Raw genomic sequence first — 7,523 nt, 5'->3', positions numbered from 1 at the left:
TCTATCCCAACCCACCACCTAAAAACCACCCCGGATTAGGGCATTTACTTTCTCCGACACGACGCATATAAAAACTTGCCACACTTTACATGACACCACCACTTGCTGGGTGCGGCTTAATTTATCTCCTTCGCTGGTCCGTACGGCTTTTGGATCGTATGCCTTGCACTTGCCCACTTTTAATCCGAAAAAAAAAACGATGCAATTTAAGGAAAATTGATGATTTTTCCTTTCCCGACGGTAGCGAGACAACAACTTGCCTGCTCAAAGTTCTTTCAGTATTTGACGGGCTGTGTTTGACGGCGATGCAATATGGACAACCCAAGCAGCAACATATTTTGACGTTTGGTGACGCGTTGGTGACGGTTGCGATGGAATTGAGACGTCCAATTAGAATTGACAGGTAAATTTGTTTGTTTTTAATTTAAAAGATTGTTTTTTGGCACATAAAGAGCTTTGATGATTTTAGGAGATGTTTTATGATGATTTTTTGCTACGGCACGGTTATCTCGGGAGGTCTTGGTCTTGGAACAGGAGATGATTTAATGAATGAGATTTAATACCAATTTCTTCATATTTGCCATTCTCGAACTGACTCTGCTACTCTTCAGCCAGTTTAAGCTTCTTTGTTTCGTACGTTGAATATTCGTCTTTCAATTTCTCTATCAAAAACTCTTCGATCATATCGTCCGTCGCCTCGTAATAATCGTTCATAACAAAAAAAAAAAAAAAATTGAATTTTTTTTAGCTCGATCTTAATCCTACCGGATCCAGTTCCAACTGCCCAGCTACAGGTTGTTAAAAATTTCCTATCAAATAACAAATCAAACGTTAAGATCAATTTCGAACGTAAAAATCTCTCCTTGGCAACAGTAAACATTAGCTTACTTGCAATGTTAGAGCAAATTGGCTGTCCGAACCAAGCTTATCGTTAAACTGAACCAATCCTGCCTCGTCTACTATTTTTTCCACCACATCCTTACTAATGTTTGTGTTCTGGTGGAACACAAGATTAACCAAGGTATCTATTTTGGTTGATAGTATTATTATTTCTCTCTCTCTCTATGGTTTCCATTTCACAGTGCGATAAATTGGTCGGCACATTTGCATGAATCATTTGAAATTATCATAGGCAGCTTTGCGCATTTGACGACGTTGATGGACGAGCAGCGCTGACGGGTTTTACCAATGTCTAGATGTTGACATTGCTTTAAGAAATTAAACGACTGGCAGAATACTTATTTCCGGTTTGGGTAGAATGGATGGACGAGAAGTGCTTGGTTGTGCTACATCCTCTTTATTTTCATCTGCTTCCTTGAGGTAATTGATGCCTTTATCCATATCGTCCGTTGTTTCTAACATTTCGTCTTGTTCCCCATCTGGGATGCGCTCTTCAGCACCCTCGGCATAAGCATCTGCAAATATAGGTAAGTTTAAGTTGGTTTATATTATATATCATTAATTCTGGATATAAAGAAATTATTTCTGGGTATGCTAAACGCTGGGACCCGGCATTCACGTACGCTTACCTGGAACTTCCATTCCCGTTCTTTTACTGGATTGGTTATCTTTCTTAAATAACTGTCTGTCCATGTCAACAGTTCTACGCAGCTAAAAAGAAGAATCGATTACGTTTTCTTAAAAAAAACTCACAAAACAAGGGCTACAGTTTCAGACCACATTGGAGAGCGTTCCCGCTTTGCTTGTTGGTTGTTTTTGAAAATTTACATTTATGACAGCTTTGCAAGTCCCGTGAAAAAACTGCAATATTAAGATGGCGTTGTTTTTCTCTTCCATTTTATCATACATTTTTTGTTTAGAATTATTTATTGATTAAAATTGGAAGTATTTTTGTGATAAAATTTAAATCCGGTTTTTAATATTTTATTCTACGTTGGAAACAAATAAACTAACAAGTAAAACTTACTCGAATAATCGAACTTGCTCGATTGTACTCCCGGTGAAAAATCTCTCCCAAACGATTAATGCAAAACAATTGATGGATGTGTTTGTTTGTTTGGGTTTTTTTACTCCTCCTGTGTTCTAGACCACTGCAACACGACGGAAAACTGTACAGCAAAAGAAAATTACCGTACCCCTGCTTGATGGCCTGGCGTGGGCTGAGTGTATCCACAATTCAACACCGTTCTACCTACGGGTGAAATATTCTCGCGTTTAATTTTATCCCAGCAAACGAAACGAATCATCATCACGCCAGCTCTACCTCGAACGTGTGTGCATTTTTCAGCAGCATCATTTTCCGACAGGGATTTTAGGGGGGTTCTAAGTGAAGGTTCCTTGATCTCCTTCCGCCCCAACATACGGCAGAAAACGTGGCCCCGGACAGGAGAGCGACGAAAGTGAAACCACCCAAAATGATGACCCGACGAAAATCGGTACACGAGTCGACGTTGCAGGCGCAACTGCAGCTACAGGAGCGTGCGGCCGAAGAACAGCTAGCGCTCGGTGCATTGGCGACCGGATTCGCCAACATACTGGGTCCATCGCAGAGCAGTAGTGCGGTCAATCACAGCACGTCGGTTGCGACCAGCAGTAGTGGCAGTACTGGGGGATCCTTCACACAAGCAACACAAACGAAGCAGGCAAACGTATTTGAAACGGCGAAAAAGAGCTCCAACATTCCGGAAACAGTAACATCCGCTACAGCGACCGCTACCAGTAGCAGTAGTACACTTGCCAGCAAACACAGTACCATGGGACGGAGTAAAACGCCACGGATCTCGAAACGAAGTGCACCGATCGATGCACCACAATCGGCAGCAGCAGGAAGCTCGGGAGGTACTAACACAACCGCCACACCAAACAGTACGGTAGCTGGGTCCAATACTACGCAAGGGGCCGGAGGAACCGGGCCAGCAGCATGCTCGAATCCGGCCCAGCAAACGCTCGCACAAAATGGGATGGATCCGGACGAAATACCACAATTTAAGGGTTACCGTATCATCGAGATAGATCATTTCCTGCAATGGGCTGCTTATTCACAGTTTATGCACTCCAAGCATTGTCCCGGCGGGTTGCTAAAACCGTACCAGGAATACATTAGCGGCTGTTACTCCACGTTCGCGATGAAGTGTAGCAAGTGTTCCGCGATCATTACACGCTCGTCGGAGAACTACATCCATCACAATAAGCTGATGAACCGGTTGGTAAAGGGGACGGTACAACTGGGCAAGGATTACGACGAGATGCAACAGTTTATGGAATCGCTCGAGGTACCGTTTGTAACGCGCGAAGAGTTCCAATCGATACGGGGACAGGTGACCTCCTCGCTGGAAGATCAATCCGCTCTGCAGCGTGCGGTGGAGGAGCTGGAACGGGCGGCATCGGTTGCTTCGAAGCGGAAACGGCATGGGAGTTGCAAGTATCACTACGAAGTGCTGAAGGTGTATCTGAACAAGAAGATGAAAAAAATTGAAGAAAATCTACAGCTGTCTGTGAACGATTCGGTCGCGTTGGCGGTAAATGCACATCTGAAGAATGTCTCACACGTGCAGTTGGTGTAAGTAAAGGAAACGCAGCTTTATTATCGTTTTAAAAACAGTTAAAAATGGTGAAGATTTTTTTTAGTTTTTAGTAAAATCATCGTCAAAATGGAATATCAGATCAGGTTCCCAAATCCTCCTTTTTTGGGTTTTAACAACAGTTTCATAACGACCAGAACAGCTCAACTCTCATTAAAATCTCTCATTAACCCTTGCTCCAAACCGTGGTGATCCTTTGAGCCCCAAAAGTTATTTAATTTTTAAATTAGCATTTCTAGTAGGAAAAAATAATTGATTTTTGAGCTACCCTTCATGATTCAAAGCGTTTTTGTTACAGCTTTGTCATGTAATTCGCAGTTTTTTCTTTTATATTTTGTATCTTTGTTTCCGGAGCTTATTTGAACTAGTTGAAATATTAAAAGAAGGACACTTCACAATTTTGTTGATCAGCAGAAAAAAAAATAAAGTACGAAAAAATTACTATTATTTATGAAATTTGATATGCTATGTCTAGTCACAGGTGCGAGGTAATCTGCATAATCATTTGCTTGTTCAACCTGATTTATTACTGAAAAAACGGGACTCACTGGCCCCCTACGGCACACATACCTCAACTTCCACTACATCACTTATAACGAACAATTTTTTAAAATACTTTTTTTTCCAGTCCAAATGGTCTCACCAACACTACGACAAACTGTACAGCGATCGGTGGTGTAAATGGTGGCATTAGCGCTACCACAACTAGCAACAGTATTGGAAACCTCGCGATCGGAACGATCAATGTGCAGAGCGTACCCATGGCAACGACACTGAATGGTAGCAACAGCAGTAACAGCAGCAACAGCATGTACAGCACCAGCAGCGTTAGCAATTGTAGCCGGTCCGGAACCGGCGGCACTGTTCAGATGTCTCTGCCCGATCCGACGATCGGTGGTGGTGGTCGTTTTCCGCCAGCCAACCGCGAACAGCATCACTGACCACTGGAACAGTTGGAATGGTTGGGCTACTGGTTACCGGACGGATAGGTACTGCTATAAGCGTAGTTCGCGCGTCAAGTGCCAATCGTAGAAATTGGACGAAAGGAAAGGATAGAGAAACAGAGAAAAAAAAAACGCGGGTATCGGTACGTATCTCGTCATTTTTCTTTGCTTAACCACTAGCTATCGAAGATCTTATCAAACTACAGCGAGCATTATTCGAAACACATTCAATAATCGGATCGGTGAGTAAGGACGATATTACATTTTTATTTGAAAAAAAAAAACAATATTTTTTTGTCCATTTTGCAACAAGCGCTCGTTTGTTCGGACAGGTTTAAACGATAGAGAAAGTTAGGGATTAAAAAAAAATCACACACACACACAAAACCAATCGTCAGGGGTTATCGAATACTTAGTAGATGAATATGTGCAAAAAACGAGATTATTTAGAAGCGAAAAGAGAAACGCGTAAACGTAAACATATTACCAAGTGGTTAGTGGACACTGTACGTACACATAGATACATAGTGATTAGACGGATGTAAGGGACCCTTAGTAATATTCAGCAGATGAATATTGATGCAGAGCGGATAGAGATGTAAGTGCAACAGGAACAATTTTCCAGCTTCGCTCCCCAAAAGCACCTAGTCGCTTTTGTGTATTTTTAAAACCGTTAAAAACTTATTTTTCTTGCCAACTGAAACTCAGACTTGCAAACGATCATTTGTAGTTCCTGTACTGTCCCAGGTGTTACTGTTCGAATTCGAATGTATTATCAGGGAACACACGGTTGAGTTGTGTAATACGTCGTACTTAAGCTAGTTCTTATCTGTCGACTGTCGGCGCCCGTTGACTCATTGACTGAGTGCAAGATGAGAGATTTTATTTACCTCCTCAATATTTTTTTAAAAATATTTTAACATTTTTTATTATTTACACCACTCCCCCACCCCAAAATGTGTATTGTAATGTACTAATGTTAAGATAAAACAACTACAAGTCACAGGGCAGAAAAGTGTTGCGGATAGGTAGTTTTTAAAATAAACAAAATACAACTGATGTATCAAACGATTGAGCTTATGCGATACTGTTAAGCATTATGATAAGCACTGTGATGCTTTCTAGAACGGACTCCGAAACATTATTTACCAACAAAAAAAAGCTTTTCTTTCTCTAAAGTGCTGTAACATGAAAACTACAATACATTTGTTTTAAATTATTTTTTCTATATCAATGATTAATCCTTCCGCTTAACAGTGGCGTATTTTCGCATCCATATGGCTGCCACATGGCAAATAATTTGATTTAAAAGGCACCATTGGATCATTTTTCTTTGAAGCAATTTGTGAGCAATTCAGAATTTCTTCGCAAAAATTTAGCTAAGCACCCCCGTTGGTGATATTTGGTCTCAATAATAGCTCTCTGTACCAAACAATCTAACAGGTGGGTAGATAAGTCTTAGACCTAACCACGATAAAAGGATTTTTCGGCCAAATTCGATTTGATTTCTCAACTTAATTGACTTCGAAATGGAAACCGTGTTTATAGCAATCTACTGTCTTTTCGATGCCATTTTAAAAATATTGTTTGTCATTAGCCTCAAAATATGCCTCTGCTTCAACGATTACTGTATCATTGGACCTCAATTTCTTTCCAGCCAGCATTTCTTTCGTGGTCTGCGAATAGCAAGTAGTTTGTTTCCTGTTGTTTCGTCCATAGTCACAACAATTCGGATTTATTGTAGTTTAAAAGCTACGAACCGCCTATTGTTATTACTGAGCGGTTGTGAGCTCACGCGGCACTCATTTTACGCAAAGCTTTCGCATATCCAACAGTTTTTTGCAAATCATATGATGTACAAGTTCCTTAGATAAGACAGAGCTTCTGCTATCGCCTTTTGCACTGGATATGTCGCTGCAGTCAATTTCAAACTCACAAAAACAAATACTTAATACTTGTAGGTAATTATGCAGAGTCCGATTTATCCGAAGATTTATCAAGCCATTGGTTGGTTTGAGCAGTGTTTTTATCCATCAAAAATAAATTATGGATTAGCCCACCAAATACGTTTTTATCCATGCTTTGCAATGTATCAGAAGTTGCTCCACTCAAAACACTATAATTCTTCGTCTAATCAACAGCTATCAAACTCATACGTGTTTTTAAGGATGGCCAAAGTGACAAAAATTTCAAATATTCTTTTTCCAGCAATCTGTACATCATGCCTAGAACTTATCTACCGATCTGTTATGTTCAAATCGATCTTTTGGGTACTGTTATTGAAGTTCGAATGATCAGTCGAAGTCCTGATGCTGTTTGGCTGTCTTTGAGCTGACAAATTGAGCTTTAAATCGAAGCTTTAAAAAATATCTTCCGCCATACCATAGCCGGGCTGAACACAGTACAAAATGTATTCAACAATTGCACTGATCGTACAGGGTACTTTATGGCTTGCCGCGGCAACCATATGGATGAAAAATATGCCATTATTAAGCAGAAGGATTGAGCTGTTAAATGAGAAAAAAATTGAATAAGCCCTTGTAGTTTTTATTTTAAAGCATTTTACAAAAGAAAAAAATATACGACGGACTCTATACGTACGTATCAATAGATTCACATTACAAATCGGTTTTCAATTCGTACCTTCACCGTACGAACAATTAATCATTTTAGCAAAACTTCATAAATCGTTCCCTTTGTACGGTATCATTCGCTTATGTGGCCCAGTTACAGGACGGATGTGAAAAACGGCGTTCCACAACAATGGCGGTTACAGGTGACGGTATTCCGGTACACAAAGTTAAATGCTTCATAATCGCACTGAAGCCGGGTGGTACCGGTTCCAAAATAATTAATAAACCTCCCACCACAGTCGTCGCAGCTCGATGCCGAAGCATAATCACTGTCGAGAGTGTTCCACTTTTGCTTCAAATGGCACAGTTTAATCTTGGCAGCGATTCGTTACACTATCACACCGGTCGGATCGGTTAGTGATGTGAAGAAGAGTGCGCCAAGCAAGAAAAAAAATTACTTGTAA

The 7,523-nt window shown here is 40.6% G+C and overlaps 1 pseudogene; it reads left to right on the top strand.

The window, feature by feature from the left end:
* Window positions 1-2,003: 2,003 nt before the first annotated feature.
* Window positions 2,004-4,549, top strand: LOC126568020 (uncharacterized; annotated as a pseudogene).
* Window positions 4,550-7,523: the final 2,974 nt, after the last annotated feature.

Source organism: Anopheles maculipalpis, chromosome 2RL, assembly GCF_943734695.1.
Source record: "Anopheles maculipalpis chromosome 2RL, idAnoMacuDA_375_x, whole genome shotgun sequence".
Lineage (NCBI taxonomy): Eukaryota > Metazoa > Arthropoda > Insecta > Diptera > Culicidae > Anopheles > Anopheles maculipalpis.
This window is presented reverse-complemented; position numbering and strand designations above follow the sequence as displayed.